The following is a 23,101-nucleotide window of genomic DNA, read 5'->3' as shown; positions in this document are numbered from 1 at the left end:
AGTATATGGATATGGATCGGTGGTGGTATATGGATAAGGATTGGTGGTGCTATATGGATACGGATTCGGAGCGGTGGTGGTAGATGGCAGGGGCGATGATGATGGTGCGGTGGCGGCATGACAACTAATGACCAGAACTCGAAACTCTAAAAGACTAGACACTAAGACCAGCAACTAGACACGACGATGCAACCGCAAATTCAACAAAGCAAAACCCTAAAAAGATTATGCAAAGGCTCAGATTGGTTCGGATATGATGAACTAGCCCTAATTTTTTTTGGCTTTTTCGTGGACTGTAGGTATGAAGAACAGACTCGAGCTAAACTACGAAAAATTGTAAAATCTCACCGAGCAACCTGGAAATCTGATACCACTTGATAGAGGCAAAGGTGTCCCGTCTTTCGATGAGATGATGGATATCGCTTTGGTGGAAGTCGATTTTGATGATCCGACTACGTACGCGCGAGGACGTCGCGCCTTAGCAATCGCTAAACTAACTCCGAGAGGTTATTGACCACGCCGGAGCACGATCAACCTGACCACGAGGGTCTATTTCTTGCGAGCAAACGAAGAACAAGCAAGAAACTGAGATTTCAATCTGGATATTGCGAATATAAGATGAAAGCTTTATTGATCAAGGTGGGGTTCTGTGACGCCTTTGTCTGGTCGTTGGACACAAACGAAGTACGCGAAGTTGCAGCTATGGAGAACTTTTAATCTAAACAAAACCCAAAGTCTAAACGGTTCCCTAAGGGCTGTATATATGGAGGAAGAGGGGGGAATTTCGTGGCCCTTGGTGGAGGGGTCCGAAATCAACCCTATCTCTTGTTTCCCCACACATACAGACTCTAAAAATAGTCTATACTTATGTATTTCGAAATTACATGGGCCTGGCCCAATAATAAGGTGACACAGGACCTACAATAGCCTCGGGACGAAATTTATGAAGTGGCATCTTGTATATTTCGTCCAAGGCTTCATGCACCCATTATGGTGGCTTCAAAGTCCTGAAATCATCACTTGTAACTCTGTTCTTGTTCCCCTTGCGCATGCCATCATCTCCAATGCTTGTTCTTGCTCCAATGTTCATCCTTCTCCAAGCTAGGCCCTTCATTTGTAAGCAAAACAAATATATCCAATTTAGGCAGCATCATATTCTCATGAACATAGAATCATTACCAAGAAACAAAAGTACCTGGTAATTTAGTTGGAATGTGCGAGCTCTAGTAATTGGTCCATTATGTATAGCAGCAGGGGTTGTGGGTGTAACATGGTATTGATGTCCTCATCAATGGCTATACACGTATCGAAGTTGAAGTTGCCGTCCCTAAGTAGTCGAAACACCTTGGGAGACACAAGCCACAACTCAAACAAAATTGGGTTAAGTTGGGGTGGAAATATATGGTGGGCACGTCTATGCGGAAGTGGTGGTGGTGGTTGATGAAGGAGCAATTGTCCCTAAGTAGCTGAAACACCTTAGGAGACTCGAATCACTACTCAAGCAACCACTAATGCTATATGGAACAAAATGGGTTAGGTTGCGGAAGTCGGAGGTGGCTATGCAGATGATATGGTGGAGGGCCTTGGCAAACTTGCCAAATTTTGGAATTTTTGATGGATTCAAATGGTGTTGTAACCTATCTATATGGATGGGGGTGTCAATAGCTACTCAACAAGCTAAAGAACGCAAAAATCGGACTCCAGATGTGAAAGTTATGGACAAAACGGTGAAACACGGAAGGTTGAAATGCCAGGAACCGGATATCAGGGGGTAGGGGCCGGATTTCCAGGGGTGTATGTCCAGAACCGAGCAGATTTGGTGCTCCAGGGCTCGGATGTCCGTCTTGGGGCCCAGATATCCGGCCCGATGGCCCGGATGTCCGGCCTGATGCCCAGATGTGCGGCCTGATGGCCCGGATGTCCGGCCTGATGCCCGGATGTCCGGTCCGATGATTCCAGATATCGTTTGGGGCAGAAATTTTCGAATTGGGGGCGGAAATTGATGATTTCGGGGGCAAATTTTGATGGATTTCGTGGATGGAAAGTGGAGAAACTTGGGGAGATGCTAGATCCACTTGAAACCAAGCAAATTCACGGATCAAAATCAACAAAACATCCTCAAACCAACAAATCACAAAAAAATTTGGGGCTATTTTTGGTGGGGATTTTTGAATTTTAGGACGAAATCAAGCAAAAGAAGTCTAGAAAACGATGGGAGGGACTCCAAATACGTGATAAACGTGGCTCATGATACCATATGATATGGGGCTAACCCGGTGTAGGCCGATCTTTCACGATTGGAGTGGGATCCCTCGAAGAACACGAAGAACACGGGGAAGAACGGGGAGAAATCACATGGGGAAACACTCAAGAACAAGTCCAATCACACATCCTCTAGACAATCAAACACACAAGATCCACAAGGTACATGAACAACAAAGGGAAAGAAACAAGGTAAAGTTCATCTCCAAGAGGAGGTCTTGATGGTATCCTACACGGATCTTCCCACGAGGGGGGTCTTGATGATATCCCGTAGGATCTTCTCACATGGAGGTCTTGAACTCCATGGGAGTGGTCTCTCTCTGTAAAGAGGAGAAGGTAGGAGCAAAGCTCGCCTAAGAATGAGCTATCATATTTCTTAACCTTAACTAGAAGGAGGTGGAGGAGTATATATAGTGCTAGCCCACGAAGGGGTAAGTGAGAGGGGGGATACATGGGCCTTTGGCCCAGTTAGGCACGCGCAGGTGCCGGCGTCCGGGCTAGGGGACGAATGTCCGGGGCTTCGGGACGAGACAGATGTCCGGGTTGAAGTGGCCAATCTTCGGGTGTGTTTTGTTGTCGCTACCGGATTTCCGGGGGAGAGGCCGGATGTCCGGGCTTTGGCGAGGCGCCAGATGTCCGGGGCTAGCGCCGGATGTCCGGCCGCTGATGTTGTTGGCCATCCGTTAGTGCGGCTCGTTGGCTGCTGCACAGGCGCCGGATGTCCGGCCTCTGGCACGGATGTCCAGCCGTTGTAGCTTCAGCAGCTCCGTCTTCTTCTGCCGTCGCTTCCAAGCTTCCCTCGCGGATGGTGTAGTTGTTCCTTGGTGCTTGCACTCCTCCTCGACATCCGTGAAGCTCCGACAATACCTATGCATGCACGCGGGAGAAGTGTCAAGTAGTATACCATCCTCGAAGGGGTCATGTGAGCACGTGTAAAGGAGAAGATTCACCTTTGTGTTTGTGAAGTAGATGTCGCATGTGTCACTCGCCGAACGGACTCTTGACATGGTGATGTCCATAGATGCTCCACATCATCTCCCCTCCCTTGGGAAAGATCCGACCTTGGATCGAAAACCAAATCACAATGGGAAAGAGATGGCTTCGCCGTGTAGAAGTGGACGTTCACCAAGTACTCGTCATCTTCAAGCTCGAAATGGGCACTCTCCAATGTCGCACCGTCTTGAGATTCCTTCCAAAGAAACAAGAACAACAAACTCTTGGAAAAACAAATATGGTTAGCATTAGTGCAAAACCAAGCATTGAAGGGGAGATTCACCGAACAAGTGTTGTCATCAAGCATAGCATATGGTTTGACAAAGGATTATGTCATGACATGTAAGCATATGAATTGAGCACAAGCAAAGATATCATGGGGACAAGCATGTAAATGTGAGGTAGAGATGCTAATATGTTTGACAAGAGGACAAGAATCTACCTCAAGATCTTAGCAAACATGCATAAAGCACTCAACAAATGGTCGATGGTAGGCATAGGAATCATTCACAACACCAAGTAAGACGAGATGTCTAAACACATGGGTCAAGTGCAAGACCATCCAAGCACGACGTGCATAGGGTGTAGTGAATATAGTGTGGCACTCAACACAATAGAAAGAGCAATTGTTCATCATGTGTGAGGCAATCAAGTCAAGCATGTGATAAGCAAATGGACATGGCATATGTGAAGAAATGATATTGGTGCAACCAACCATATGATAGTAGCAACACAAGGTATATATGTCATGAAGCATGGAAATGTGGCAATCATAGGCGAAAGCAATATCTCGAACATGTGTGCAAATGGTGCAAGCAACACATGAAGTATGATCCACAATATCCAAGCTCAAGAAGGACGTCACCTTGAAAGCATTTCCTTGTGCATTCTTCACATTACCGAAGTGGTAGGAAGTATGGTGTAGAAGCGAGTCGTGGTAGAATATATGAGGCTCGCTCTCAAGAGCTCGAATGGTCAACTCAGGTGAAGTGGAAGTCGACACGAAGTCCAAGTATCCTACACATGCACACAACAAAACAAAGAACGTATGCACATGGTAGATAAACACATCATCCATCATGATGGTTCTCTTCTCTTGAACATAACCATTAGAAGCACAAGTGTATGAATAATATGATGCAACAATGGCAATATTCATGGCACTAGGTATATGGTGCAAAGAAGTAAGACAAGCATGCTTCACAAGAATTATGTCAAAATCTCCAAATATATGCGAGAATGCTATGGGTGCAGTCTCATGAGCAAGGCTCAATACATGGCAAATCTAGCATGAGAGAGGCAACACATGGAGATATATGACAAGAAACAATAAGAATCATGTGCAAAGCATATAGATGGTTGTCATCAACCGCATGAAATGAGCAAGTATGAATCATTGGTGATGCAACATAAGCAAGCATAGTAATCAAGTCGTGCAAACTAGTGGAGCAAAGATGCAACACACTAGAAGAAATCATGGCAATCATGTCATGTGAGCAAATAATAGGCATCGGGAATGCACATGACATATCCCAAGCACGAACACAAAGCAAGATGAAAGTATCATCATAGGAATGGTGCACGAAGCAAACATGGAAATAACAAGAGATATATCCACCAAGTTTGCAAATACACATAAAAGTGCTAGAGTCAATCAACATGTGTAATGCAAAGCATGGGTCACAAATGCATGGCAAAGGCATAGTAATGAGCATATCATGCAAAGTTAACATGGCAAGATGGGTGATAGAGGCAAAGGTGTCCCGTCTTTCAATGAGATGATGGATTTCGCTTTGGTGGAAGTCGACTTTGATGATCCAACTATGAACGTGCGAGGACGTCACGCCTTAGCAATCGCTAAACCAACTCTGAGAGGTTATTGACCACGCCGGAGCATGATCAACCTGACCACGAGGGTCTATTTCCTACGAGCAAACGAAGAACAAGCAAGAAAGTGAGATTGCAATCTGGATATTGCGAATATAAGATGAAAGCTTTATGGATCAAGGTGGCTTCAAAGACCTGAAATCATCACTCGTAACTCCGTTCTGGTTCCCCATGCGCATGCCATCATCTCCATGCTTTTTCTTGCTCCAATGTTCATCCTTCTCCAAGCTAGGCCCTTCATTTGTAAGCAAAAGAAATATATCCAATTTAGGCAGCATCATATTCTCATGAACATTAGAATCATTACCAAGAAACGAAAGTACCTGGTAATTTAGTTGGCGTGCGCGAGCTCTAGTAATTGGTCCAGTATGTATAACAGCAGGGGTTGTGGGTGTAACAATGGTATTGATGTCCTCATCATCCTCCCCTTCTTGAAATGAAGTTGTCCTCGACGGAAGTTCATCTTCCGCACCCAAATAAGGCTTCAAATCTGCAATGTTAAAAGTGGGACTAACCCCAAAATCTGCAGGCAGCTCAAGTTTGTATGCATTATCATTTATTTTCTCTAACACCTTAAAGGGACCATCAGCATGTGGCATTAGCTTTGATTTGTGCAAATCAGGAAATCTATCTTTACGCAAATGTAACCAAACAAGATCTCCAGGTGCAAACACAACATGTTTTCTACCCTTATCTCCAGCAAGTTTATATTTAGCATTCATATGCTCAATGTTTTCCTTAGTTAACTCATGCATTTTTAAAATCAATTCAGCATGTTGTTTAGGATCAAAATTAACCTTCTCCGAAGATGGAAGAGGCAACAAATCAATAGGTGCACAAGGTAGGAAACCATACACAACTTCAAAAGGGCACATCTTAGTAGTATATGGAAGCGGTGGTGGTAGAGGTGGTAGTATATGGATATGGATCAGTGGTGGTATATGGATACGGATTGGTGGTGGTATATGGATACGGATTCGGAGCGGTGGTGGTAGGTGACAGGGGCAATGATAATGGTGCGGTGGCGGCGTGACAACTTATGACCAGAACTCGAAACTCTAAAAGACTAACGCTAAGACCAGCAACTAGACACGACGATGCAACTGCAAATTCAACAAAGCAAAACCCTAAAAAGATTATGCAAAGGCTCAGATTGGTTCGGATATGATGAACTAACCCTAATTTTTTTGTGGCTTTTTCGTGGATTGTAGGTATGAAGAACAGACTCGATCTAAACTACGAAAAACTGTAAAATCTCATCGAGCAACCTGGAAATCTGATACCACTTGATAGAGGCAAAGGTGTCCCATCTTTCGATGAGATGATGGATTTCGCTTTGGTGGAAGTCGACTTTGATGATCCGACTACGAACGTGCGAGGATGTCGCGTCTTAGCAATCGCTAGACCAACTCCGAGAGGTTATTGACCACGCCGGAGCATGATCAACCTGACCATGAGGGTCTGTTTCCTGCGAGCAAACGAAGAACAAGCAATAAACTGAGATTGCAATATGGATATTGCGAATATAAGATGAAAGCTTTATTGATCAAGCTGGCTTCAAAGACCTGAAATCATCACTTGTAACTCCGTTCTTGTTCCCCTTGCGCATGCCATCATCTCCATGCTTTTTCTTGGTCCTATGTTCATCCTTCTTCAAGCTAGGCCCTTCATTTGTAAGCAAAAGAAATTTATCCAATTTAGGCAGCATCATATTCTCATGAACATTAGAATCATTACCAAGAAATGAAAGTACCTGGTAATTTAGTTGACATGCGCAAGCTCTAGTAATTGGTCCAGTATGTATAGCAGTAGGGGTTGTGGGTGTAACAATGGTATTGATGTCCTCATCAATGGGCATATAATATGTAATGGACAATAACCCATAGCCAAGTGAGGGCCATGTGGAAGAAATGCGTGAACTCTTTGCGCAAAGAGAGCGGTGGGAAAGACAATCCATGGGATCGCAAGGCAATCTTCATCTCCTTGAAGTACACGTCGATGGACTTGGATCCTTGGATGGTGTTCTCCAATTGGCGTTGAAATTGTCCCGTGTAGGTTGGAGGCACGAACTCTCGCCGCAAATCTCTCTTCGCCTTGGGCTAACTCATGTCGTAGTACTCCGAAGGTGTGTGAAGCCACCTTGCCGATGCGTAGTCGTGGAAGTTTCTTGTGGCGCACTTCACTTGATCTTCGGGACGAACTTGATGTAGCTTGAGGTAGTCGTCCATCAAACGCTCCCACTCAAGGTACTCCTCGGGTTCTTGAGTCCCATAGAAAGGAATTGCATGGTCGATGTCGAGGTCATAGTAGCTCGTGGAAGTCGCGGACTTGAGCTTGGGGAGCTTCTCTTGAGTGTAGCCTTGAGGTTCTTATTGGCGAAGATGCCATATGTCCATAGGCGAAGATGCCTTGAAGTTGCTTGGCAAAGATGCCAAGGGAGATGGCGAAGTCCTTGAGCGGTTGTTGGGGTTGAGCTCTTGACCTTCACGTTCTTATTGGTGATGATGTCGATGTCGATGTGATCTTGCCGGAGATGGTAGCTCGGAAGCATGTGCTCTTGAGCGTCTTCTCGGAGATGAGGAAGATCGCTTGTAGGACATGATGAGGGCTTTGATCTCCTCCATTTGACCTTGCATCTTGGCATCAGAGTTGTTGTTAACGGCATCGAACTCGTCGTTGTTGTTGTAGACCGAAGGTGAAATGCCTTGCCTATCCATCACAAGACTCGAGTAGAGGTGAGTAGGAAATGAGATAAACAATACCAAGTTTCCTTTTCCCAAAGTTGAGGATGTATCCCGTTTCACTCAATGTGAAATGAAAGAATAGTGGAATTGGTACCGGACTTGTTCACTCACACCTATCAAGTAAATCTTATGGTAGATCTCGGTGAGGATAGTGGCACAAAAATTTGATACAAAATGTTAGCAAGAGTCAATAATGTTGAAAGAGATTCACAAATTCGCAAGCGAAACAAGTAGACCAATAGCAATATGTGGCACACGGAAACACACACACGGATAGATAAATGGGGTCGTGCAACCAAGGAATGAGCACAAAATGTGGAATCCATGGAAAATGCTCGTGTTGCACAACTCAAGAGAGACGCTAGCACGATTGCTCAATAGGCGGATACGACACTTGTGCACAACCTATAAGATGCAAAATGGATAAACTTTCTATCCCAAGTATGCTATATATGTATGGTTCCCGGTGTTTCTCACACAATGATCCAAGATGATCAAGTATGATACCATATGATATATTTTGATGCTATGGCTATTGCTTACAAGCTCTTTGCTCTCTTTCTTTTCCTTAAAAGCTTTATTTCTTCTTCTTTTTGTATGATATGGCCACTTTGCACAAACCAAGATAGCAATTGTGTATATGCAGGAACAAACTTGAGACACAATGGATGATATGATACCAAGATGATATGGTATGTATGTAATGGAGGGCATAGACCACTAATGTGCACAAGTCACGTTGCCGGCAATACTCAAATGGCTAGTCCCGATAGGCAGGTAACGCAAAATGGGATAATGGTTATCAATGCAATTGCAAGGGGAATATACAATGGTGTCGTCAATGCTACCGTCCTTGGTGATGATGAGAGGCGGTGTTGCCGATGTTGACCCGTTCCTAATTAGCCGAAACACCTTAGGAAACGGAAAAACCACAACTCAAAATCTCCAAAGGCAAATGTCAAATAGTGGTAGCGGAAAAGCGGTGGTGATTTGCACTTGGCAATGCGGAAGTGGAGTGATGGCTATACACGTGTCAGAGTTGAAGTTGCCGTCCCTAAGTAGCTGAAACACCTTAGGAGACTCGAATCACTACTCAAGCAACCACTAATGCTATATGGAACAAAATGGGTTAGGTTGCGGAAGTCGGAGGTGGCTATGCAGATGATATGGTGGAGGGCCTTGGCAAACTTGCCAAATTTTGGAAATTTTTATGGAGTCAAATGGTGTTGCAACCTATCTATATGGATGGGGGGTGTCAATAGCTACTCAACAAGCTAAAGAATGCGAAAATCAGACTCCGGATGAGAAAGTTATGGCCAAAACGGTGAAATACGGAAGGCTAAAATTCCAGGGACTGGATATCCGGGGGTAGGGGCCGGATTTCCGGGGGTGTATGTCCAGAACCGAGCAGATTTGATGCTCCAGGGCCCGGATGTCCGGCTTGGGGCCCGGATGTCCGGACCGATGGCCCAGATGTCCGTCCTGATGCCCGGATGTCCGGCCCGACCATTCCAGATCTCGTTTGGGGCGGAAATTTTCGAATTAGGGGCGGAAATTGATGATTTCAGGGGCAAAATTTGATGGATTTCATGGATGGAAAGTGGAGAAACTTGGGGAGATGCTAGATCCACTTGAAACCAAGCAAATCCACGGATCAAAATCAACAAAACATCATCAAACCAACAAATCCCAAAAAAATCGGGCTATTTTTGGTGGGGATTTTCGGATTTTAGGACGAAATCAAGCAAAAGAAGGCAAGAAAACTATGGGAGGGACTCCAAATACGTGATAAACGTGGCTCATGATACCATATGATACAGGGCTAACCTGGTGTAGGCCGATCTTTCATGATTGGAGTGGGATCCCTCGAAGAACACGAAGAACATGGGGAAGAACGGGGAGAAATCACAAGGGGAAACACTCAAGAACAAGTCCAATCACACATCCACTAGACAATCAAACACACAAGATCCACAAGGTACATTAACAACAAAGGGAAAGAAAGAATGTAAGGTTCATCTCCAAGAGGAGGTCTTGATGGTATCCTAGACGGATCTTCCCACGAGGGGGGTCTTGATGATATCCCGCAGGATCTTCTCACATGGAGGTCTTGAACTCCATGGGAGTGGTCTCTCTCTCTCTCTCTCAAGAGGAGAAGATAGGAGCAAAGCACCTAAGAATGAGCTATGATATTTGCTAACCTTAACTAGAAGGAGGTGGAGGAGTATATATAGTGCTAGCCCACGAAGGGGTAAGTGAGAGGGGGGATACATGGGCCTTTGGCCCGGTTAGGCACGCACAGGTGCCGGGCGTCCGGGCTGGGGGACGGATGTCCGGGGCTTCGGGAAGAGCCGGATGTCCGGGGTCTCGGCCGGATGTCCGGGTTGAAGTGGCCAAACTTTGGGTGTGTTGTGTCGTCGCTGCCGGATTTCCGGGGGAGAGGTCGGATGTCCGTGCTTTGGTGAGGCACGGGATGTCCGGGGCTGGCGCCGGATGTCCTACCACTGATGTTGTTGGCCATCCGTTAGTGCAGCTCCTTGGCGGCTGCACAGGCACCGGATGTCCGGCCTCTGGCCTGGATGTCCGGCCGCTGTAGCTTCAGGAGCTCCGTCTTCTTCGGCCATCGCTTCCAAGCTTCCCTCGCGGATGGTGTAGTTGTTCCTTGGTGCTTGCACTCCTCCTCGACATCCGTGAAGATCCGACAATACCTATGCATGCACGCTTGAGAAGTGTCAAGTAGTATACCATCCTCGAAGGGGTCATGTGAGCACGTGTAAAGGAGAAGATTCACCTTTGTGTATGTGAAGTAGATGTCGCATGTGTCACTAGCCGAACAGACTCTTGACATGGTGATGCCCATAGGATGCTCCGCATCAAGAACCTATCACTAAAATACCCGATAGGGCTAAACGGAACGAAAAGGGTTTTCCATGAGATGGTAAATGAAAACGATTAGTCCCACACGAGGTTTGGGAATAAGTGATTGTCTGATAATGAGCAAGGAATATACGTCTTTCTGCTAAAGAGGATCTATTGAACTCATAATTCATTAAATCCTTGTTATCAATGCCAACTAGGTATCATAAGTAAATGGATCCCGGTTGTTCAATCCTTTGATAACCAAGGTCATTCTTTTCTAAAGAGAAATGATCACTATGAGTAGACTCAATAGAATTGGATCCATTCCAAATAGCGAGAATTAGGATTCTTGATCCCTCTCAATCTCTCTTTCAATTCAAGGATCCAGAGAGGTGTTTTCATAGTCATCTCCGAATATTTGCCATCTCGGGATATTTTCGATTTCATTTTCCTATGATATGTCTTTCTATATGAAAATTGGTTATTTACGATGTATGATGATCCCTGTTAAGCATCCACGGCTGAATGGTTAAAGCGCCCAACTCATAATTGGTAAATTTGCGGGTTCAATTCCTGCTGGATGCACATGAATGGGAACATTCCATAAGACTATTGGAACTGGCTCTCTATCCATGGAATCTCATCCATCATCCATACATAACGAATTGGTATGGTATATTCATACCATAACATAAGAACAATAAGAACTCGAATTCTTATCGATACTGGAACTCAGAGCATAGGAGGGAAAGTCGATTTATGGATGGAATCAAATACGCAGTATTTACAGAAAAAAGTCTTTGTTTATTGGGAAAGAATCAATATACTTTTAATGTCGAATCGGGATTCACTAAGACAGAAATAAAGCATTGGGTCGAACTCTTCTTTGGTGTTAAGGTGGTAGCTGTGAATAGCCATCGACTACCTAGAAAAGGTAGAAGAATAGGAACTATTCTGGGCCATACAATGCATTACAGACGTATGATCATTACCCTTCAACCGGGTTATTCTATTCCACTTCTAGATAGAGAAAAAAAACTAAAGGAGAATACTTAATAATACGGCGAAACATTTATACAAAACACCTATCCCGAGCACACACAAGGGAACCATAGACAGGCAAGTTAAATCCAATCCATGAAATAATCTGATTCATGGACGGCACCGTTGTGGTAAAGGTCGTAATTCCAGAGGAATCATTACCGCAAGGCATAGAGGGGGAGGTCATACGCGCCTATACTGTAAAATAGATTTTCGACAGAATCAAAAAGACATATCTGGTAGAATCGTAACCATAGAATATGACCCTAATCGAAATGCATACATTTGTCTCATACACTATGAGGATGGTGAGAAGAGATATATTTTACATCCCAGAGGGGCTATAATTAGAGATACTATTGTTTCTGGTACAAAAGTTCCTATATCAATGGGAAATGCCATACCTTTGAGTGCGGTTTGAACTATTGATTTACGTAACTGGAAGTAACCAATTAGGTTTACGATGAAACCTAGAAATCGATCACTGATCCAATTTGACTACCTCTACGGGATAGACCTCAACAGAAAACTGTTGAGTAACGGCAGCAAGTGATTGAGTTCAGTAGTTTCTCATAGAAAATTATTGGCTCTAGAGATATGGTAATATGGAGAAGACAAAATTGTTTGAAGCACGCACAGAACCGGAAGCGCCCCTTGTTTCAAAGAAAGGAGGACGGGTTATTCACATTTAATTTGATGGTTAGAGGCGAATTGAAAGCTAAGCAGTGGTAATTAAGACCCCCGGGGGAAAATAGGGATGTCTCCTACGTTACCCATAATATGTGGAAGTATCGACGTAATTTCATAGAGTCATTCGATCTGAATGCTACATGAAGAACATAAGCCAGATGACAGAACGCAGAGACCTAGGATGTAGAAGATCATAACATGAGCGATTCGGCAGATTTGGATTCGTTTCCTATATATTCACTCATGTGGTACTTCATCATATGATTCATATAAGATCCATCTGTCTAGAGATCGTCATATACATCTAGAAAGCCGTATGATTTGGAAGAAGCTTGTACAGTTTGGGAAGGGGTTTTTGAGAGAAAAGAAGAATCTACTTCAAACGATATGCCCTTAGGCACGGCCATGCATAACATAGAAATCACACGTGGAAGGGGTGGGCAATTAGCTAGAGCAGCAGGTGCTGTACCGAAACTAATTGCAAAAGAGGGTAAATCGAACACTTTAGGATAACCATCTGGGGAGGTAAGTTTAGTATCCCAAAACTGCTTAGAAACAGTCGAACAAGTGGGTAATGTTGGGGTGAACCAAAAAAGTTTGGGTAGAGCCGGATCTAAGTGTTGGCTAGGTAAACTCCCCGTAGTAAGAGGGGTAGTTATGAACCCTGTGGACCACCCCATGGGGGCGGTGGAGGGAAAGCTCCCATTGGTAGAAAAAAAAACCCACAACCCCTTGGGGTTATCATGCGCTTCGAAGAAGAACTAGGAAAAGGAAAAAATATAGCGATAGTTTTATTCTTCGTCGCCGTAAGTAAATACGTAACTAGGAATATGAAAAATTGCATTTTTGGAATTTGCAATAATGCGATGGGCGAACGACGGGAATTGAACCCGCGCATGGTGGATTTACAATCCACTGCCTTAATCCACTTGGCTACATCCGCCCCTTATCAAGCTAAAGGATTTTTTTCTTTTTTCCATTGATCATTATTCTATTAATTCTGACCTCTGTACTTCGATCGAGATATTGGACATAGAATGGCACTCTTTAAAAAGGAAAAAAAGGAGTAATCAGCTGTGACACGAAAAAAATGAATCCTTTTGTAGCTCATCATTTATTGGCAAAGATAGAAAAGGAGGAGAAAGAAACAATAGTAACATGGTCCCGTGCATCTAGCATTCTACCCACAATGGTTGGCCATACAATCGCGATTCATAATGGAAAGGAACATATACCTATTTACATAACAAATCCTATGGTAGGTCGCAAATTGGGGGAATTCGTGCCTACTCGGCATTTCACGAGTTATGAAAATGCAAGAAAGGATACTAAATCTTGTCGTTAACTGAATTCTAAATAGAAAGATTAAGAAGAAAAAAAGATTCAAAATAAAGACAGAAATACCCAATATTTTGTTCTAGCAAGATATTGGGTATTTCTGTCTTTTCTTTCTTCAAAAATTCTTATATGTTAGCAGAAAAACCTTATCCATTAATTGATGGAACTTCAACAACAGCTAAGTCTAGAGGGAAGTTGTGAGCATTACGTTCGTGCATTACTTCCATACCAAGGTTAGCACGGTTGATGATATCAGCCCAAGTGTTAATAACGCGACCTTGACTATCAACTACAGATTGGTTGAAATTGAAACCATTTAGGTTGAAAGCCATAGTACTAATACCTAAAGTAGTGAACCAGATTCCTACTATAGGCCAAGCAGCCAAGAAGAAGTGTAAAGAACAAGAGTTGTTGAAACTAGCATATTGGAAGATTAATCGGCCAAAATAACCATGAGCAACCACAATATTATAAGTTTCTTCCTCTTGACCAAATTTGTAACCCTCATTAGCAGATTCATTTTCAGTAGTTTCCCTGATCAAACTAGAGGTTAACAAGGAACCATGCATAGCACCGAATAGGGAACCGCCGAAAACACCAGCTACACCTAACATGTGGAATGGATGCATAAGGATGTTGTGCTCTGCCTGGAATACAATCATATAGTTGAAAGTACCAGAGATTCCTAAAGGCATACCATCAGAAAAGCTTCCTTGACCAATAGGGTAAATCAAGAAAACAAGAGTAGCAGCTGCAACAGGAGCTGAATATGCAACAACAATCCAAGGACGCCTACCCAGACGGAAACTAAGTTCCCACTCACGACCCATATAACAAGCTACACCAAGTAAGAAGTGTAGAACAATTAGCTCATAAGGACCACCATTGTATAACCACTCATCAACAGATGCAGCTTACCAAATTGGGTAAAAGTGCAATCCGATCGCCGCAGAAGTAGGGATAATAGCACCAGAGATAATATTGTTTCCATAAAGTAAAGAACCAGAAACAGGCTCACGAATACCATCAATATCTACTGGAGGGGCAGCGATGAAGGTGATAATAAATACAGAAGTTGCGGTCAATAAGGTAGGGATCATCAAAACACTGAACCATCCGATGTAAGGACAATTTTCAGTGCTAGTTATCCAGTTACAGAAGGAACCCCACAGGCTTGTACTCTCGCGTCTCTCTAAAATTGCAGTCATGGTAAGATCTTGGTTTATTCAAATTGCAAGGACTCCCAAGCACACGTATTAACTAGAATATAGATAATAGAAGGCTTGTTATTTAATAGTATAACATATACTATATACCAATGTCAACCAAGTCAGCCCAAAGATTAGCTATCCATATAAATATATTAACCAAACCAATAATTTTGTATTTGTAAATGAAGTGAGTCAAAGTTAAAAACTTTGATGGGTCTTTTCTATATGGGTTGCCCGGGACTCGAACCCGGAACTAGTCGGATGGAGTAGATAATTCTTCCTTGTTACAATAGAGAAAAATCCCTCCCCAAATCGTGCTTGCATTTTTCATTGCACATGACTTTCCCTATGTAGAAATAGCTAATTTTTATTCCAAAGAGGAAGTTCTACTATTTTTTTTAATTAGTAAGTTGATTCACCTACTCTTTATTATAATAAAAAGAACATTTCAGAATGAAAAATAGAAAAGTTTTTTCTTGATCATTTATCAACCCTTTCCTTTTTCTTAATTTCGTCTAATGATTAATTAAGAGGGTTGACCAGGTCATTGATACGTATAATATCCAAATACCAAATACGCTCAGTGTGTGATCCACAGAAAGAAAAAAGAGTTGTTTTGGTTAACATCAAAGAAAAAACTTGCTCTTCTTCAATAAAAAATTCTTCTAAAAATGCCGAACCCAATCGTTGCATAAAAGTTCGTACCGTGATTTTATGTTTACGAGCTAAAGTTCTAGTGCATGAAAGTCGAAGTATATACTTTAGTCGATACAAAGTCCGTTTTTTCAAAAATCCACTATGATAATGAAAAAGATTTCTACATATCCGACCAAATCGATCAAGAATATCCCAATATGATAAATTTGTCCAAATGGGTTTACTAATAGGATGCCCCGATCCAGTACAAAATTGAGCTTTTGATAAGTATCCTATGAGGAGAGTAGCGGGGACTATGGTATCGAATTTTTTTCATTCGAGTATCTATTAGAAATGAATTCTCCAGCATTTGATTCCTTACTAACAAAGAACTTTTTGGTACACTTGAAAGGTACCCCATAAAATCGAAGCAAGAGTTTGCTAATTGGTTTATATGGATTCTTCGCGGTTGAGTCCAAAAACAAAAATAATATTGCCAGAAATTGATAAGGTAGCATTTCCATTTCTTCTTCAAAAAAAAGTGCATTTTGATGCAAGAATTGCCTTTCCTTGATACCGAACATAATGCATAAGAGGATCCATAAAGAACCATAGGATTTTCCAAGAAAAACCAGGGTACATTATCCCAAAATGTTCCATCTTCCTAGAAAAGTGGATTCGTTCCAGAAGATGCTAATGGTAAGCAAGAAGATTGTTTACGAAGAAACAACAAAAAAATTCATATTCTGATACATAAGAGTTATATAGGAATCGAGATAGTCTTTTATTTTCTTTTGAAAAAAATGGATTTTATTGAAGTAATAAAACTATTCCAATTCGAATAGTAGTTGAGAAAGAATCGCAATAAATGCAAAGATGGAACATCTTGGATACGGTATTGAAGGAGTTGAACCAGGATTTCCAAATGGATAGGATAGGGTATTCCTATATGTGATAGATAATCCAAATGCAAAAATTGGTCTTCAAAAAAGGGAATATTGAAAGAATAGAGCATAAATTCTGAAGCTTTGGTATTTCTTTTTCTTTCGGACACAATAATTCCCATAGCGATAATGGGATTTCCACAACGATCGCAAACCGTTCAGATAGAATCTGAGAATAAAACTTAGAATAAAAATAATTTTTGTAATCCAATAATCGATCTTGGTTAAGATGAGTAACCGAGTTATCCAAAAAATTCTCCTGATACATTCGAATAATTAAATGTTTCACAAGTAGTGAACTAAATTTCTTGTTATTACAACTAACAACTATTTCCACAGGTTCAGAACCATTTAATCCATAATCGTGGGCAAATGCATAAATATATTCCAGAAAGAGAAGTGGGTAGACGAAGTATTGTTGACGAGATTTATGTTTTTCTGAATACCCTTCGAATTTTTTCATTTGTATTTCTACTTGAATCAGAGAGAAGAAGCATTTCTCGGTTTATCGAATGATGATACATAGTGCAATATGGTCAGAACAGGGTGTTGCATTTTTAATACAAACCCTGAAAAGAAAGGGAGTCTAATCCACAGATCTTTTCTACTCCTTTTCTACCCAATTAGTTTATGTTTGTTCTAATTAAAAAAAAGAACAGAACAAGTTTTTTGTTTTTGCAGGCCAATCGCTCTTTTGACTTTGGAATACAGCCTCTTTATCAATATACTGCTTCTTTTACACATTCAATCCATAACATCCCTCATTCAATCCATAATCAAGAATAATTAGGATTTCTAAAAAAAGAAAAAATAAAGGGTCCACTCATAGGAAAACCCAACCTTTCCCCGCATCCGGCACTAATTTATTTTTAATGTCTAATTAGAGCGGGGAATCATTCCAATTAGGAAGTTCAGCTCGTTGCTTTTTATTTTACCAGAATTGGAGCCAGGCCTTATCCATTTATTCACTAGACCCAGAAAATCGTAATATTGGATTCCATTCAAAAAAGATTGATTTTATTACGACATGCTATTTTTTCAAGTCATTACCTTTGAGGATCAGTCGTGGTCTTCTAGACTCTAGCAAGAGTCTGGACGAATTTGTTGTTTCATCCAAATGTGTAAAAGATCATAGTCGCACTTAAAAGCCGAGTACTCTACCATTGAGTTAGCAACGTAGATAAAAAAATGATCTTAGATACGATCAAAATCCAAAAATCAATGGAATTACACCGCGCGCTTCTGTCAAAACATTGAACTAGTAAGACATCAAAAGATTTTTTTTATCTACCATGAAAAACACTCAAATGCCAAAACGAACAGGTCCGGTTAAATTCCACTAAAGTAAAGTTAAAAAACGAGCGACCCAAATCACGATGGCCAAATTCTCCTTATTTTTAGCGATTTTTATGAATATATATATATATATATATTATATTGTATGAGAATACATGCAAGAGGAACACCCTTATCATTTGAGCGAAGTCTTGGGAGAAAAATGGAATATGGAGTGAGGATAAAGAGACCCATCTATCTACAAATTCTATTTGTTCAATAGACCTTTTTCAATGGAAATACAATGGTAAGAAAACAAATTAGATAGAAAAAGTAAATAAAATAGGGGCTTATGTTGGATTAGCACGATATAATATAAATCCAAATAGGATTAAGAAAGAGGTAAATTGTGTCTAAATAATTAGACAACTAGGAATACTAATAATCTTCTCCTATCCTACTTTTTGATTCATTTAGTTCTTCAACTAACTCAAAGTGCTTTCTTTTTCTTTAAAGAATTCCGCCTTCCTTAAAATATCATAAACAGTTCTTGTCGGTTGAACACCCTTTTCAAGGAAATAGAGAATAGCTGGAACATTTAAACAAGTATGATTCTTTACCGGATCATAAAAACCTACTTTTTGAAGATGTCTTCCTTCTCTTCAAGATCGAACATCAATTGCATCGATTCAATAGACAACTTATTGGGATAGATGTAGATAAACAACGCCCCCCCTAGAAACGTATAGGAGGTTTTCTCCTCATACGGTCGAGAAAATGATTCGAATTTCTGTCAATAATAATAGAAATTAGACTATGACGTGCATTAATTTCCTTACAGAAAAAACAAATTTCATTTATACTCATGACTCAAGTGGGCTAATTTTTCCTGACAAACTTCGAAGGCAAAGTCCTTCCAAAATTTTTGAGTCATCTTTAAACTCTATTCTTTGTCTCATTTCGAACGAATTGACTTTTATTCCTTATTCTGATCTAACTCTGTTGTTGAGACAATTGAAAATTGTGTTTACTTGTTCTGGAATCCTTTATCTTTCATTTGTGACATCCTTGGGTTTAGACATTACTTTGGGAATTCCTATTTTTTTCTTTCAAAAGAGTAGCAACATACCTTTTTTCTTATTTCCTTCGATAAAGCATTTATCTCTTCTATAGAAATCTAATAAGAGGGATTGATTCTAATATACTTTTATTGGACTTTCTTCTTATTTTAACCTTTCGATTTATTTCTATATTAAGGATAGGCTGACAAAGTTGGCCTCATTTATTAGTTTTCACTAACCCTAGATTCTTTCCCTTGATAAAAAAATTATGTTCTCTCGAGCTCCATCGTGTACTATGTTACTTAAACCCAGCGCAAATTTTGTTCGGAATGAATAGTACAGGCTATGTCGAGCCAAGAGCATTTTCATTACTATGGAAAATGATGGATAGAAAAATCCGCAATCGATCATGTCCTTCAAGTCGCATGTTGCTTTCTACCACATCATTTTAAACAAAGTTTTACCATAACAAACATTCCTCTTTTCATTGCAAAGTGGTATAGAGAATTGATCCAATATGGATGGAATCATGAATAGTCATTGGTTTAGTTTTTTTATACTAATTAAAACTTGCTATCTATGGAGAAATATGGATAAAAGAAAGTAAGTATTTATCCGGGAAGCCTCCGCCAAGATCCAATTTATTTAAACCCGTATTAAAATTCTATCATCCGAATGAAACATAGTTTGAAAAAGACGACTAAACAAGTTTGCTTAAAACTTATTTATTCTTAAATTTCCACCCTCAACGGATGGCTCGAGATGATTAATCTTGAAGTGAGAAGAGAAGGATTGACTCTTCCTCAATAAATAAACTATCAACCTCCAATTTTTTTTAATTAATTTAATTACTAGAATTCTAATTCTAGTAGTAATATATTTTTTCAGTACCAAAACCATTAACTGTAATAACTAAATAAACTATTCTAGTGAAAAGATTGAAAGTTTTTGGTAGTTATAGAATTCTCGTACTTCTTCAACTCGAATCCCAAAAGGAAGAAAAAATATGGCTAAGTGATTTTATAGTACAGGCATATCCTGAATGTTCTTGATATATCCCATTTTTTCATGAAAATAAAGATAGTCAATTTGAGTGGACTTAAGACTTTATTATGTTTTCTGAGAAAGAATAAGATATCATTATTCTCTTTAATAAACTTTTGTCTCATACGGAAACAATCTAGGACAGAAGGATTTCACCGTTTGTTTCATCAGAAACAATCTAGGACAGAAGGATTCGAACCTCCGAGTAACGGGACCAAAACCCGCTGCCTTACCACTTGGCCACGCCCCATTTCGGGTTTTATGCGACACTAACAAACACTAGTATGTTTATTTGTTATTCGTCAATACCATTTCAATTACATTAAAAAGGAGGGATATTCTCTTGCTAGTATTCTACACATGCAGATAATATAGAATCAAAAAATGCATTGATCATTACATGGAATTCTATTAAGATATTATATGAAAGTCGAATTTATTCAACTCTCATTTGAGAGTGCGAATACAAGGAGGTATTTTGTGTTTTGGAAAGTACGAAGAAAAAAGATTTTGAATCTGCCTTTTCCTTCTTTCCCTTAAAAAAATAACTCAAGAAAAATCAAACTATTTACTCTACAAGAATGAAATGCTTGTTATGCCTAATATACTTAGTTTAACATGTATCTGTTTTAATTCTGTTCTTTATCCTACTAATTTTTTCTTTGCCAAATTACCCGAAGCTTATGCTATTTTCTATCCAATCGTGGATATTATGCCTGTTAGACCTCTATTCTTTTTTCTATTAGCCTTTGTTTGGCAAGCTAATGAGGACATGACAAGCTTGGATATGACCAAATATATTGCATACATGTATACTTGTGAGGTGATTTCTAATGCAAACTATGCAATAATTTATTTATGTCATGCATGACAAAAATACTTCACAAACTTTTGTGCCATGTCTAATTGCAGGCGTATGGGACATTTGTACAATACACATATGAAGATAAGGGAGAAAGAGATGTATACTTGTTGTTCAAAAAGTTCTCTCACGTCACTTTTGGCCCAAGAGAAGATAGAGTCCAAGTCTCTCACGTTCTGGACTCAGATTCGGACTGCACAAACACACCTGATTCAAAACGCCAAGAACTCTTTCATCCGGACTCAGAATTGGGTGATTCTTTTTTGTTGGAAAGTAGATTTCATGCTCTTTCCAACCCAATTGGAATCACCTTAAAATCTGTCCGGAGCATTGAGTTATGGACGAAACAATCTGACGCTGCAGCAGAATCCGAGTCAAACTACAAGTCCAAAGGTGTTACGTCACCTCCACTTGGGCCCATGAGCCTCGTATGACCTAGGGTTGGTTTTAGGCTGCCTTGGGACGTTCTCCCACCTCCTTGGCCGCACCCCTTGCTCCTATATAAGTAGATCCATCTAGTAGCTTTTTCCTTATGATTTGTTTAGTTAAAAGTTAGCCATTGCAACTTCGTGTACTTAGTTTGTGTCCAACGACCAGACCAAGACCGCTTACGGATCCCCACCTTTATCAGTACTTCATATATATTCACAATATTCAGATTGCTTTATCAAATTCTTGCTTGTTCTTCGATTGCTTGCAGGAATAGACCTTCGTGGTCAGGTTGATCGTGCTCCGGCGTGGTCAGTGACCTCTCGGAGTTGGTCTAGCGATTGCTATGGCGCAACGTCATGCATGCTTGTAGTCGGATCGTCAAAGTCGTCTCCACCAAATCGATAGTTATCATCTCATCGAAAGATCGGGACACCTCCGCCTCTATCAAGTGGTATCAGTTTTCAGGTTGCTCGGTGAGATTTTACAGTTTTTCATAGTTTAGATATCATATGTCATTCATACCTACAGTCCATGAAAAAGCCACAAAAAAGTTAGATCTGTTCATCCTTTATCCAAGCCAGTCTCAACCTTTGCAATTTTCTATTCATTGCTTGCATAGTTGAATTATCGGTTGCATCGTCGTGTCAGTTGCTGGTCTTAGTGTCTAGTTCCTTTAGAGTTTTGAGTTCTGTTCACATTAGTCACGCCGCCGCTGCATCATTATCCCTTCCGCTGTCCACCATCCCATCTATTAATTTCCACCACGTGCTATGCACTGTTCATTGTCATAATCATAGTTTAGGTCATTCACATCTTCGCCTGATCCAATCTGCATCTTATCTAGTTTGTCTTGGAGAAAGGAAAGAAAAAAAGTGTGAGAAGAAAAAGAAAAAAAAGCGTGAGAAAAAAAAGAGAGAAAAAAAATCGGATCTATCTAGAATCAATCGCGTACCTGAATTCGGATTGGAATCTGTTTTGCGCACTGTTCAGTAAAACAGGTGTATCTTCCTCATACGAAGTCCATTTTGGCTCTGTGAGTACTCAAATTGAAGCTAGAGACGGGCCGCATCTAAAAAGTTGCAGAAGCTTGTTCAATATTTGACACCTCAAAATCGGCTTCTAAATAGGTCTTTTTGCCCTTTAAAGTTCGTGAACACAGCTTGTTCCAATTTTTCTGGCCAGATTTAGAATTCTTTGACTCCTCAACTAGGAATTGAGTGATTCTTTTTGGAAAGCTTGAGTTAGTAGCATTCTTTGAAAGAATTTATCAGAAAATTGGCTCAAACTTTTCAAGAGGAAACTTGGAGAGAGAGTTGTTGTATGTCCTGCTTGGCAGTTGTTTTTCATCATTATCTTCACTACCGTTGTGATCTTCACTTATATCTTGCTGTCAAGAGCTACTTAGTATCCTTCATTGATGCTAGTTGTGCTACGCCGTGACCTCATTAGTGTTCTAGAATCACGTCTCTAGTCCGGTCTAGCCTTGGACCAGCACAATACCGTCGTTGAGTGTTTATTTAACATTGCATCTTTGAATTGATTATTGCTAATTTTTTTGCTACCATATATAGCCAACCCAGATCCACATATTTTTACACCGTGTATACATACGTTCCCCTGGCAATCGCTTTACACAATCTTCAGAGTGACTTGACACCGCTGGTTGCCTGTCACCACTTGCCGCATGGTAAGAACTTGTAAGATACTGATATTTGCTTTACTGTGAGCACTTTACAACCACCTCCTAGTAGTGCATAGGAACATTATTCTCGAATTTTGTTTCTTGTTTCTACTAATCATGACAGGTTTCGGAGATAGAAGT

General features: G+C 40.7%; 1 pseudogene; it reads right to left on the bottom strand.

Moving 5' to 3' along the window:
- Positions 1–13,928: 13,928 nt before the first annotated feature.
- LOC123092060 (maturase K-like) lies at positions 13,929–17,476 on the bottom strand (annotated as a pseudogene).
- Between the last annotated feature and the right edge of the window lie 5,625 nt (positions 17,477–23,101).

This window comes from Triticum aestivum, chromosome 4B (assembly GCF_018294505.1).
Source record: "Triticum aestivum cultivar Chinese Spring chromosome 4B, IWGSC CS RefSeq v2.1, whole genome shotgun sequence".
NCBI lineage: Eukaryota > Viridiplantae > Streptophyta > Magnoliopsida > Poales > Poaceae > Triticum > Triticum aestivum.
This window is presented reverse-complemented; position numbering and strand designations above follow the sequence as displayed.